Source organism: Malaclemys terrapin, chromosome 3 (assembly GCF_027887155.1).
Source record: "Malaclemys terrapin pileata isolate rMalTer1 chromosome 3, rMalTer1.hap1, whole genome shotgun sequence".
In the NCBI taxonomy this organism is placed as follows: domain Eukaryota; kingdom Metazoa; phylum Chordata; order Testudines; family Emydidae; genus Malaclemys; species Malaclemys terrapin.
In genome coordinates, this window is record NC_071507.1 from 66294890 (window position 1) to 66308626 (window position 13737).

The following is a 13737-nucleotide window of genomic DNA, read 5'->3' on the forward strand; positions in this document are numbered from 1 at the left end:
AAAACTTTGATTCAAGAGAGAAATTCCAGAGATTATGCCATTGCTAAAAATCCTAACAGTTGTCAGATCATTGACAATTCACCTCAGTTCTGATGTGCCAAAGAAACACATCTAAGCCATGAAATCTATCAGAGTGATTCAGCCACATAGGCCTAGGAGAGCTAGATTATGTTTTGTCCATGAAATCCCTATATCAAGCTCCAAGTTAAACAACAAAAATGCCAAAGATGCCACACATGGCTTTACTGAAGAATTCCAGACAAGAAATTCCAACAACAGAGATGGTGAAATAAAGCCAGAAAACTGAGTCATTATCCAGCAACCTGCTGACCTCATACACATTAACACTATCCAGCTACTCGAGTAAAGATTTGTTCCATCAGTATTTGTATAGCCTTTGAGATAGGCATAGGTGTGAATATTTGGAAAGATGCACTTCAGTATTCAATTTTAAATATATCATCAATTATTTTACTGCACCTAAGAGTGTGCCAGGCAACTCATAATACAAATGAAAATACACAAGCTATGCGCCAAAGAGTTTACAAACCAATTTCAGACTTGACTCAACAAAGCGGAGAAAGGTCACAAAACCATAGAGAGTTCTGAGAGAAAAGGAAGGCTGAAGAACATAAGTAAGATTACACAGTTAATCAGCAACTGTTAGCGTTCATGGAGGAATACAGAAGAGGGATGGGTTTAGGGTTTATTTTAAAACGTTAATGATAAAATGAATAACTTCCTTAATTGAATAACTTCTTGCAGGCAGCATAGAAAATATGAATTTTAAGGAGGGATTTGATTGAGAAGAGGGTAATGGCTTTGAGGATCAGTTAAAGAAGGGCATTTGATTCTCAAGATGCTACATGGAATCAAGTGCGGGCATGTTTGTGGGAGAAAAGGACAAATCGGTTATCAAGGCTGGCATCAGTTGAAGAACGTAGTGGGAGTTAAAGAAAATAATATATTACTTGTACTCCTTCTAGATGTTTACAAATCTCTGGAACTTGATTCCTATAAACCCATATTTCTTAAGGCAAATACATTGGTCTGCATTCAGGTCTGGAGTTTAAGACAAAACCTTCTTTAGTATCAGAATATGAAAAAAATAACCTAAACTTTTTTCTTTATAAATAATGAAAAAGCTTTTCTTTTTCCCATAGGTGGATAACTCCACAACAGCCAAATACACCAGTGAAACTTGTCAAAAATATTTCTTTAAAAGTATTTTTTGAATGAAAGATACCAGTAATTAAAACATGAATTTAGAATGCCAGTGTTATCTCAACTTTATCTTTACAAAGAATCAGGTATAAGTGTGCAGGAATCTAACATAATTGAACTGAACAGGACTTGTTAGTTAGTTTCATCTCCTACAACTCATTCTGCCATCCAAAAGGGGCAACATAGTAGCGAAAAAATCTTTAATGTTTTTCACCTCTTTAGCTAGTTTTTGAAATGTTACCTCTGCCAACAGATAGCATCTGAAATCTACAAATAGGTTCTCCCAATCCAATAGTGATTACTGGAAAGCATTCCTGATTTCTCTAGCATGCAAATAGAAGTTGGATCAGAAAAAATAGGACTAAAGATACTATATTAAAATACATACTTTTAAAATAATGCCATACATCTTAATTCCCTCACTTATTTTTACAGATCTGATGCCTATTTTCCAGTGGAACATAACATAAGTGAGAACTGGTCCATCAGTTCTGAAACATGATTGACAAAATTAAGGACAGAAATTGCTCCACAGGAATTAGTGTCCCCCCTTCACAGTGGAAGAATAGAGGACTAACAGAATATGAAAATCACTATTTGCTGAAATTTATCTCTTTCAAAAAAAGTGAAGTAAGGAATCTATACTAGAAGGAACAGAACATTTTTCTTAAGTAGCAGATAAATTACTATATAGTAAAAAGAAGAAATCATATGTAGTGTACTCATTTGGGATGACTACAGTAACACAGCTTGCTCATGTCAGAATTACTATACATGGTAATTCTAAGTGCAATTGAAAAAGAACATTTATTTTCACTGTGGTGTAATCTCCTGGGGTCAAATGATGCAGTGACAATATTTTTGAACTGCAATTCAATAAAACACTTTTGAACTCCTTGCCCATAGCTTAATCATAAGTTTGCAATGTAATATGACAGCAAAAATGATTAGTGGCATTTTGGGCTGCATATGCAAAAGACATTGCATTCATTAAATCATATCGTAGAATGTCAGGGTTGGAAGGGACCTCAGGAGGTCATCTAGTCCAACCCCCTGCTCAAAGTAGGACCAATCCCCAGACAGATTTTTGCCCCAGATTCCTAAATGGCCCCCCTCAAGGATTGAACTCACAACCTTGGGTTTAGCAGGCCAATGCTCAAACCACATTATTGAATGGAAGTAAAATTTATTCCCTGTGTGCATCTCTGGCACAAGTGCACTTGAAAAATTTTATTGCTTCTGTAATTCTCCATTTGAGGAAATTGTGGGCCGTACCTCATGAGCCACAGACTCAGTAGTATTAAAAGCACTTAAGCAGTAGATTTGTCAGCCACTCCACCAGAACATTACAAAGCAAGGAGTATAAAATACCACACCTCATAACCATATCCCTATTCCATTCTGCTGCATTGAGACCCAATTCCAATATTCTCTGCAGAAGAAGGGAGGGGTAAGGTAGATCTGAAGAGGCAATATATTCAGAGAATTCCAGCTACTGATAAATAAGCATACTTCATTACATTGCCTCTCAAGACCACCACTAGAGTGGGCAGTAGCAGTAAATAGCACTAGAAAATACTAGTAAGCAGCAATAACCCTCAAGAGAATGGCAGATCTTTAAAAGAGAACGAAGCACTGATCTCTACAACCTCTCTGGCCTGAGAATCAACATGTCAGCTGGTGAGATGATACAGCAGAAACAGAAAGCACAGCACAAGCCTATATACCAGTAATCATAAATCAGAAAGGTCTATATACCGGTAATCATAAATCAAAACAAGGAAAAAAAGAACAATAAAAACCACCCTCAGCGTGAAGGACTGAATCAGTTCTTAAAGCCTGGCTATGCAGCTCCAATTTCCCACGGGCATTCTTCCATCCCTTCATTTTAGCATGAGCACCAATAGAAGGGAATGGGAAAGTGAAGCGTGAGTCAACCCCTTGTATACCGAGGACCGGGTAGAACACTTGTACCATTCTCAAACAAGAGAACCTAACTTTGTACAAGTATCAATTGAACTCCAAGTAGAATCTCTGCAAAGTTCTGATATGGAGATCTTACACATCAAACAGATGCCACAGTTTACATGTAGTACAATGGGTTCTAAGTCTTAATGAAACAAAAAGTCTTCCAACCTGTACATTTGATCCATTTAGATTTTTGAATGGAATAGCTTGACCTTTGTATGCTTCTCTAATCCCACAAGGAACCTTGAGTTCTAAAAGGTTTCATCAATCTAGTTAACAACTAATACTTTTTCTTGCACACATTTCCCATTGCAAGTTGCCTATAATTTTACCAAACTAACTGTTCAGGCTACAACAAATAGCCAGATAAAGCAAGAATACAGATGCTTGGGGAGAGAAACTGAGTCTGGAAGCCAGTTCTGTGAGCCAATGGAGGAAAAGGAAGAGAAAGACTGATTGGGGAGTTGTTTCTGGCATTAAACACACCAAGATAGCTGGCAGAATGTTCTCAGTGGAGTATGCAGACCCCTAGAATCTGGTCCCTCTAAGAGTTAATTAGAACCAAGCGCAAGTTTCTAATCATAGTGAAAGACTTATTTGTTGGTCAAGTCTTTAATTCTTAACACTGATTAACTACAGGGAGCAGGTGTTCTGTTATTAAATCTTTAATTATACATAATTTATTTCTTTGCGAATGGCTGTTTTTACTAATGTAAGGTGCCTAGGTGGTGCTTCCAGACAGATAAGTTCCTTATACAGAACCAACCAATAAATTCTTCCACTGTGAGATCAGCAATTTCCTCATCATGGATCAAGTTCTAATTATATGTGAGTATGGTCAATGCAACTGACTGTACAAATCCTACATAGACCAGGAAAGAGTAAATGGGCAGCAGTTGCTTGGTTATGAGGGAGGAGCTAAATGTGGAGACCCCAGCTGAGTTGGTGTCTGTCCGGATGGGACAGCAGACTTTCAGCTCTCACAGCAGGAAAGAAGATGGCTGGGGGCAAGGAACCAAGGAAGACTCCTGCATATCAAAGTTTCCCCAACGGAAGGCAGGCTCAACAGAAGATGATTGCCTTGTTTGGCTGTCAATGACTGACTTAGGTTTGTATGACTGAGGCTCCTACGTACTTCAATGACAATAAAAATAATAAAAGACTTTTACTATGATATATCAGCCTATTGGATGAATTTGAGAAAAATCATTTGACGAGAAAACAGAAGTGAATGGCCCTGGTGATGAAATATCAGCTGAATGAAAGAGATGAGTTGTGAAGGAACAATGTAGACAGAAGCTGATCCCACTGAGTCATAGGCTTGAAAGATTTTAAGCATGAAGCCATCAGTATCAAGAGAACAGACTCTTCCTGAGAGACCCTAAGAGTCTTTCATGAGATCAACATTAAAGCAAAACGTAAAAAAACAGAAAGCCAATAAATAACGTGGAAGAGTTTCTGCGCTACTAGAAGGAAATCTGGTATGAGGATGTACAAAATAATCATACAGTGAACTGGATTAAAAACATGAGTGAACAGTTTAAAAATCAAACAATAGAGGAATACACAGAAATATTCAAGAAAGAAATACATGAGGTACTGAGAGGAATGAAAAATTGGAAAGTACCTGGACCAGATGGGGTTTGTGGATTCCAGCTGAAATACCTAACTCCTCTCCATGATTGTTTCCTTGAACAATTTAATAAATCTTTGAAGAACAGATATTTGAAGAACAGATGTCCAAGACGGATGATGACAAGGAGAACCATCCTCAAACCAAAAGGCTGCAGTGATACTATGAATTATAGTCCAATCACATGTTTAATCAACATGTGAAAACTTCTAACAGCATTTCTGGCAAAGAAGATCCGAATAGTACTAGCTTGCAAAGCACTACTGCCTCCTGAGCAAAAAGGCTGCACAGTAAACACAAAAGGGACAAAAAAAAATCATTTCAGGCTGAATAGCAAGATCACAGAAGATGCAAAATAAAAAAAAACACACATGTAGAGATGGTATAGACAGGCTACCAAAAAGCATATGATAGCATCCCTACATTCGTGGATCTTTAAGACACTGAAAATGCACAAGGTTCGTGCAAAGATCATTTCCTTTCTATAGCAGCCTATGGTTAACTGGAACACTCAACTCTACCTGGAAGGGATGCTCATTGATGAGGTCAAAATTAAGAGAAGAATGTTTAAAGGGATTCTTTATCAGTGCTGTGTGTGGTAGTAATGCTGTTGCGGACATGGATGCTCTGTGAGATAACCACAATTTATATCAGCAAAGAGAAAAAACAGCTAACCATTTGTTATAAATGGATTTATACTGAAACTATACAGACAGCCACAAAAGGAGTTATAGAGACTGATGACGTGTAGAAACATTTGGTGAAGATATAAAGCTATGGGGTGGCATGGCTAAATATGCACCAACACCTGTAAAGAGGGTCAAGTGTATACAATTAGATGGCATAAAAGTTACTCTCCAAGATCTCTCTCAGCATGGCACCTTCAAATACCTTGGTCTCAGGGAAATGTCAGAGTGATAACATGAGGGTCAAAGAAGTGAGAAAAGAATTTCAGGCAAATAAGAACTATCCGGAAAAAAACACAACCTGAAGAATTTGATCCAAGCCACTACTATGCAGGTGATACCAGTTGTACAGTAAACTGCCAGAGTGATCAAGTGGCAGCAAGAGGAGAAGATAAAATTTGACACCCAAACAAGAAAGCTCCTGGAGATGCATAGAGTAATTAATGTCAATCAAAACATGGACATGATGTATGTTCGACAATGTGATGGATGAAACTGTCTGCTATTTGTGGAGGAAGCAATTTACAATGAAGACTAACATCAAAATATACATGGAATTAGCCAGAGTAAAGGATCATCTGGTTGTAATAACAATTGACAGACAAGCATGCATCTCAGCCCGAGAAAGCATAAAAGAAGGGAGAAAGCAAATTGCCAGAGAAAAGACTTGGAAAGCTTTACTCAGAAATCAAAGCACAGACAGTGATGGAGACACACCAGACCCATTAGCGATAGAAGATTAACAAACTCATGGCTTGTAGAAGAATAGCTCAAAAGAGAGACAATGAGACTCATTATGAACACATAAGAGCAATCCTTAAGGCTTAATTACACTTGAAACAAAACTGACCTACAGAACTGCTCCCTGAACTGCAGAATATGTTCCAGAAAGGAAGAAACAGGGAAGCATGTGTTCAGCACTTGCAGGAGCCTGGCTGGCAGAGCATATCTGAAGAGACACAGAAAGGTTGCCAAGTGTCTGCATTGGAGCTCTGCATCAAGTGCAGATGTAAATGAACCATGCAGTATTACAACCACCTGTGGAAAGCACTCTAAAGAATGAAGAAGTGATGATTTTATGGGATCTTGCAATTGTCAGACTGAATGGTGTAGGCAAGCAGGCGGGACATAATTATTGTAGAAAAGATGACAAATAAGACTATGTTTACTAATATTGCTACACCAGCAGACAAAAAAAAAAAAAAAAAAGAGATAAGACAGCAAAGTATGAAGAACTATGCCACAAAATGGAACAATTATGGAAAACTAGAATAAAGATGATCCCTGTGATTTCTGGAGCATTCGGAGAGATCCCGAAGGATCTGAATGAGCACCTCAAGAAATATGTTAGGAGTGCAAGGTATCACAATGACCTCCAGAAGAGCACCCTCTTAGGCACTACAAAAATTTTAATGAGAGTCAAGACAACAAGTGCACCTGAGCACCTACAACGCAGGAATTCTGTGGAAGGTTTAATAAACTCCTGACAACACAAACCTACAGAGTCAGTTCATGGTCAGGATTTATTGGTGAGTCACAGTGATAAAACTTTTAAATGGTAGCTTTTCCCTTTTTAAGCTTAAAGATCTTGTATGTTGTGAAGGCTTTATGTTTAAAAAAAACCCCAAACTTCCCCAGGATGAAGTAGTGAGGGATGATAATTAAAGGCAGTGTGTCCAAACCAGCCCTAATTTTGGATTCTTGATCTGAGACTCTGAAGAAGTAGGAAAGGTGAATAGTGAGTGTGAATTTGCAGAGGCTGCAGTCCCAAAGAACAACAGTTGCTGGTAAGTAACCTCTCTCCTCTTCAAGTGGCCTCTGCATATTCCCACTTGGAGGAGATTTGCAAACAGTACACCTCATGAAGGTTGGCTAAGGAGCACTAGGTGAACAAGGGCTGCAAAGGTGCCATAATAAACATCAGCTCTGGCTGGCAGCTAAAGAGAGTATTAGGAGCAAGTGCAATTTTACTCCAGATCAGACCTCCATGAAAAACAAATATTTGCTCCAAGCACCTAGAGAGCTTCAATTCTCAGCTTTGCAAATTCTTCAAAAAAAGGTAATATGCAGGTGTGTAGTGGATACTAACTTTGTATCAGTTGAATACCATCTGGTATCTCCAGAAGAATGAATACCCAGCGAGCTATAACAAGCCTGTAAAAAAGACTTGTGGAGATACAGACTATAAATGGGGATAAGGACGTCAACCAAACCACATTTTCCATATGGAGGATTGGCAATTTGGCCTGTATCTGACAATCTGGACTGTAGCTATGGCCATGAGGAATTACCTCCTCACAGGTTTATGGTACAGATTATCATCTGACCAATAACAGACTAGAGATCCCCAGAGCTTTTTGAAACAAGGCTCCAACCCCAAAACAAAAAAGAGATACATGTTCCAGGGGGAATTACCCTGGGGAAACTAAATGAGTACCATATATACTCATTCATAAGCCGAATATTTTTGGTAAAAAAATGATGCATCAAAGAGCGGGGATCGGCTTATAAATGGGTCTACACCAAAATGTGATGTTTTTAAACTCTATGGAATCATTGAATTGAATATCTAATACAGGGATCGGCAACCTTTGGCATGCGGCTCGCCAGGATAAGCACCCTGGCGGGCCGGGCTGGTTTGTTTACCTGCCACGTCTGCAGGTTCGGCCAATCACGGCTCCCACTGGCCGCGGTTCGCCGCTCCAGGCCAATGGGGACAGCAGGAAGCGGCGGCCAGCACATCCTTCGGCCCGCGCCGCTTCCCGCCGCCCCTATTGGCCGAACCTGCAGACGCAGCAGGTAAACAAACCTGCACTTCCTGCAGTTCCCATTGGCTGGGAACGGCGAACTGCCGCCATAGGGAGCTGAGGGGCTCCATGCCTGCAGACGCTCCAAGTAAACAAAATGTCCTGACCCACCAGCGGCTCACCCTGACAGGCCGGGAGCCAAAGTTTTCCAACCCATGAAATATAGGGTCGGCTTATGAAAGGGTCACACAGTTTTTGCTATTTTTACCTATCCATTTTGGGGGATCGGCTTATAAACGAACAGGCTAATAAACGAGTATATACGGTATGTCCATTTTATGGTATTCCCAGTAAAACAAAGTGCATTGTTAATAAAAATTCTAATTTCCGTTGGTGTGGCCAGCAAGGCAAAGCAACTACCTGAAGCAATTCGAGCAGCACATGGATTAACACTTCTATAAATTAAAGGTACTACAAGATAAATGAGGACTGTTGTCCCCCAACATATGAGGATGAAAGCTGCAATCACAACCTATGCAGCCTGGCAGAATTCAAACAGTACTTACAGCAACGGTAAGAGCAGGAGATGTTTTACTGGTTAAAAGCTATTGCTTTAAAATAGCAGCCACTAAACTTGCAAAGAATATACCCAGAAGTCAGGGTAAGAACCCAGACTCAGGTTTGTGCTTTTAACCTAATGTGAAGACAAATATCCAGTCAACTGGAAAGCAAAGTTAATAGACCTATGATATTTGAATACAGAACTGCCAAGATCTGATTAGGGCTACTGGCGTCATCTTGGTTCCATCCTCACATACCTGGAGATGGATCTCCTGAACAAAGTGAATCAGAGGGAATATGAAGAGCTCCTAATTCCAATCCAAGAAAGTGGAACTGCCAATGACATGGGATTTTGTTTGACCCTGACATGGAACTGGACATAATGGATGTTATCCTTGATAATAATGAGACCTACCTACAGAGACTACCCTGGTATAACAGATAATGTCAAAATGAGATCTAACTAGAGAGACAGGGCAAGTGAGTTAATATCTTTTATTGGACCAACTTCTGTTGGTGAGAGAGCAGAGAGACAAGCTTTCATGCTTATTCAGAGCTCTTCTTCAGGTCTTTCCAGTAAATTCTAGTCTACACCAGCATGTCACACACTAACTGGCCTGCATGGACCCTACTGGTATGCACTCAAAATTCCCAAGCGTGCATTAACGTAGTACTGTTTGAAAGAGATGGGACTACATGCAGACTAGGAAACGTGTATGCTGGGGTTCTAACAGGTCAATTAACACACGATAAATGGTACAGACTAGAATTTACACGCAGTGGTCCAGACTAATGCACCATGTAGACAAGCCCTAAATCTCAGCTGAGAATTGCAAATTACAAATTAAGTGCTTTCCTATTAGGCACGGTCACTATCTGCATGCTCATGTTCAGGTCAGTTTAGTACAATCAATATGAGAACACTTCGTTTGGCAAACTATTTGTTTCAGGTGCAGATGCCTAAGGAGGATGAATGTTCCGGGCACTAGATTCAGCGAATCTAGAGAATGGTTCAGAGGTGCTCAGACCTCTCATGCAGTGAGGCTATAAGTCTGGTATATGATTCTCTTGAACCTGCAGAGCTGGATCTTCAGCAATGGACTGCTAAGTATAGAGTTAATGGGGCCAGAAAATGAAGGGTGGTGCACTGTTGGTACCGTACAGTCTGCAGACAAATCTTGACAAAGTTATTGAGGCTACAGCACCCATTTAGTAAGTGGAGTTTCAGAGTCAACAGCACTGACATTGGACCCAGCTGATTTGGTCAAACCCTGAGACCTGGGTATTGCTGATTCTGGGTACCTATCCCCTATAACAAGCAGTTTACCCAAATTAACAGAGCTGGATCTTTAGCACCAAAGTATATGAATTTAGAACAGATCTGAGGTTATTGCCATTTCAGTTGGGTACAGAATGACTTCCAACTAGTGGTTCACCAAAATCATTGGTGATATATCTTTGGCAGTGGTGGAACCAGGGACCTTAGTGCTTCTTATGCTGTGTGCCGAACCACTTCAAGCAAGTGGCCCATAAGAGTCAATTATACTAGATCTGCACCACTAGGTCTCGTCAACCTGAATGGATGCTGTGACTTAATGTCACTTATATTGGTTCTGGATTACTTCAAGCAAGTCAACAGTGCTGAAACCTTGTCATCAAATTCAGATGATACAGACTCTGTTGGGCATGTTAATGCTGTGTATAAGGAACATTGGGCCACTTCCTCAAGAAGTTCACTAGAGTCCACAGTACTAGACTGTAGGCTCTAAATTCAGTTGAACGTGGATGAATTAGTGCAATTTATAGTGGGCACCTAACCACACCCTGGTTCACTAGTCTATGGTGCCAGATCCTACACACAAACTTAAGTCAACCTGGAGGGATCTAGGGATCTTGGTGTTATGTCAGTGGTGCTCTGACCTCCACTGTGTGTTGGTAGTGCTGGGACCTTGACACTAGACTTGGGCAGCCAGTTAAGACTGGGGACCATTTAAACCAAGCAAAGGCTCCAAAGCCAGAGATGCACTTACACGTTGCCAGATTTATTCAACTGAGCTTGAGAAGCCTTCCCATCAGCAAAATGAGAGGCACCTCTCACTCAATATAGGTCCAGAAGATAGCCTGATGGGGATAATTTTACTTTTGTTAAAAGAAATCTGTACTAACTGACAATCTAAACAAAAACAGCCCTGAGAGGGCAAGAGAAAAGCAAAAACTGATGAAGGGAAAAAAAAAAAATCAAGGATACTGTGCATTATCCAAGCTCAGAACACCTTTGGCAGTTAATAATGACCCAAGGGGCAGTTGGGGACACTGCTCCTTCTATACCCTTGGAATCCTCTGTCAGGGGAAAGTGAGGGAGGGGCAAGTGACCCCCAATGGACAATACTCTTCAGAAGATTCCAGAGCTCAAAACTAGGAGTTGCCAATCCTAAGGGGAATATGCAGAGACCATTCAAAGTAAGGTGCTAATATCCTATAATTGACCCCTTTATCCACCCAGTTCCTCTTTTTTTACTCTAAATTAAAAAGAGAAGGGATCCTGTTATTCCCCAATTTTAAAAAAAATCCCATAGGAAACTGATTCTCACAGTTTCTAGTCTTATCCAACAGGATATCTAATAATCTGTTTATAAAATTCATATGCTCCAATAACATACTTCTGCTTCTTATTGTTCAAGATGAGCAACTGTGATCTAAAACAAACTGACAATACAGAAACCTCCCATTTTCTAGATTTGCAAGTCAGCAGATGTTTATCCTTTTGCTTCAGTGCCTGTTGATTATAAAATGCTGTTCTGGGCAGGTATCTGCCTGGAGCTAATTTAAAAACTCAGCCAATTATGTAAAAGAGGGATATTTCCATGAGGAAATGAAAGCTAGCAGCTGAGACTGTAAAAAAAAAAATGAAATCCATGGAAAGTAAGGCAGCCAGCTCATTCACATTCTGGCTTGAGTATAAATGTTTAATCAAAAATGGATCCAGGAAGTCAGAAGATAAATAAAATTTCTTTGAGGAATCTCTTATTTTTAGGGTAACAGTCCACGATTTTGAATTCCGTTGTTTTGTTTCCTTCAATTTCAGATATTTTCTTAATTTTATAACATATAAAAACAGAGAAAGATTAATGTTGAAATTTTATACAAATGTTTCCTCTGCTTCCATCCTGCTCCATGATGTGTTTAGGGTGAGAATATTTAGTTTCTTCTCCTTTCCTCTTCATATGGAGAGGGTACATTGGAGAGGGACCTAGCAATTCCAGTAATATGAGACGGTGCATCTGTGCTCTTCTTTAATTAGTGTGATACCTCTCTTGTGGCCAGTATGCTGCCGGGCTGAGTAGGGATAGTTTTCCACAGGGCCCTGCACTGAGGAGTAATTCCACATTCATTACAGAAAAGCACCAATTACAGTAAATACCACTATCATGCTTATTGTATTCCTTTACTGGTTTCAGAAGATTAGTATGCAACTGAATCCTTGAGGCTTGCACAATGCATCCTTATTGGAGTCCAGACAGTTGTTGGAAACATTGGCTCCAACTCATAAATACAGAATATGTTCTGGAAACTTTCAAAGATCAAAGTTTTTATAGCTCTCTCTTATTCAGGGCCTGATTCATAATTGATTGAAGTCATTGGAAAAACTCCCATTGACTTTAATGAGATTTGTATCTACCCCTCAGTGAACTCAAATATTTAAGTGCCTAGGGTAACATAAGCAAACCAGAGGCAGCTTAAAGCGAGGAACATCATTTAAATTCACACATTTTATTCACACATTTAGTTTAAAAAATATTTCATACATAGCAATTAAATAATAAAAAAACAAAAAGCACAATTTATATACATTAGTCTTTCCTTTTTGGAAAATTAATGTATAGATAATTGATGGAGGTTTTATGTAATGCTGGTCAAATTATTTTGTTGGAAAGTTTTCATCCAATTTTTGGCAATATTTCCAAAAATGGATATTTTAAAGCATTTTGATTTTCTTAACATTTTATTATTTTTAACCTAAGCTTTTTTTCCATTTTTGTTATATGTTCATTATTTTATTTGTACTTGTTTATCTTTTCCACTGTCAATATTAACTAGTCGCCTTAATCAAATGTTAAGATTAAAAACTTCAGGTTTTTCAAAAATCTCAATAAAAATATATTTGACAAATATTCTACTAAATTTTTGGAAAGTAAATTGCCAATCGGTTTTGAAATACAGCAGCATGAAATTATCTTCAAAATTCTGTGAAATTTTTCTCGCCATCCCAAACATTCTAGTTTTGAGTGAGCCCAACTCAGCTGAATGCTGTCATATCCTTTTACAACCTCAGCATACACACTAACACACTATAAATATTGCCAAGAAGATACGAATTCCTCAACCTCCAAAAGACTTGCACAATGTGGACTGGGTGCCCAGCAGCCTTAGACTCCTTTGAAAATGCTAGCCTGTGAGTAGCCTCAACATAATGTTAAGCATCTGCTTGAGCCTTTGTAGGGTCAGGGCCAAAAAATGCATCTCTGCCACCACTTCCTCATATGAAACATTAACTTCTGTACTCTGGAGAAAATGGGACAGCCCCAGCTGTCACCGGAACCTTGCAGGGGGCCTCTGTCGCCTGTCACTGGAACCCTGCCAGGGCCCCACTGGCTGCAAGCTCCAGAGTCCCGCAGCCCCAGGGCTGAAGCAGAGAATGTCATGGAGGTCTCTGGATATCACAGATTCCGTGACTTCCACGACCTCCGTGACGTAAACGTAGACTTAAGCATGAGCGTCTAGTAGAATTTGTCCTGACCTACACAAGTCAGTAATGGTCACCTTATCACAATTATGACTCAAAAGGATACAGTTATCTAATAAAGACAAGCCCTTACAGGGCTTACTGGGAGACAGCATTTGAAATGAATATATCTTA

General features: G+C 39.5%; 1 protein-coding gene across 4 annotated transcripts in view; it reads right to left on the reverse strand.

Moving 5' to 3' along the window:
* The window catches only part of CRIM1 (cysteine rich transmembrane BMP regulator 1), a 308859-nt gene that overhangs the window by 105537 nt on the left and 189585 nt on the right, over window positions 1-13737 (reverse strand). The window lies entirely within an intron of this gene.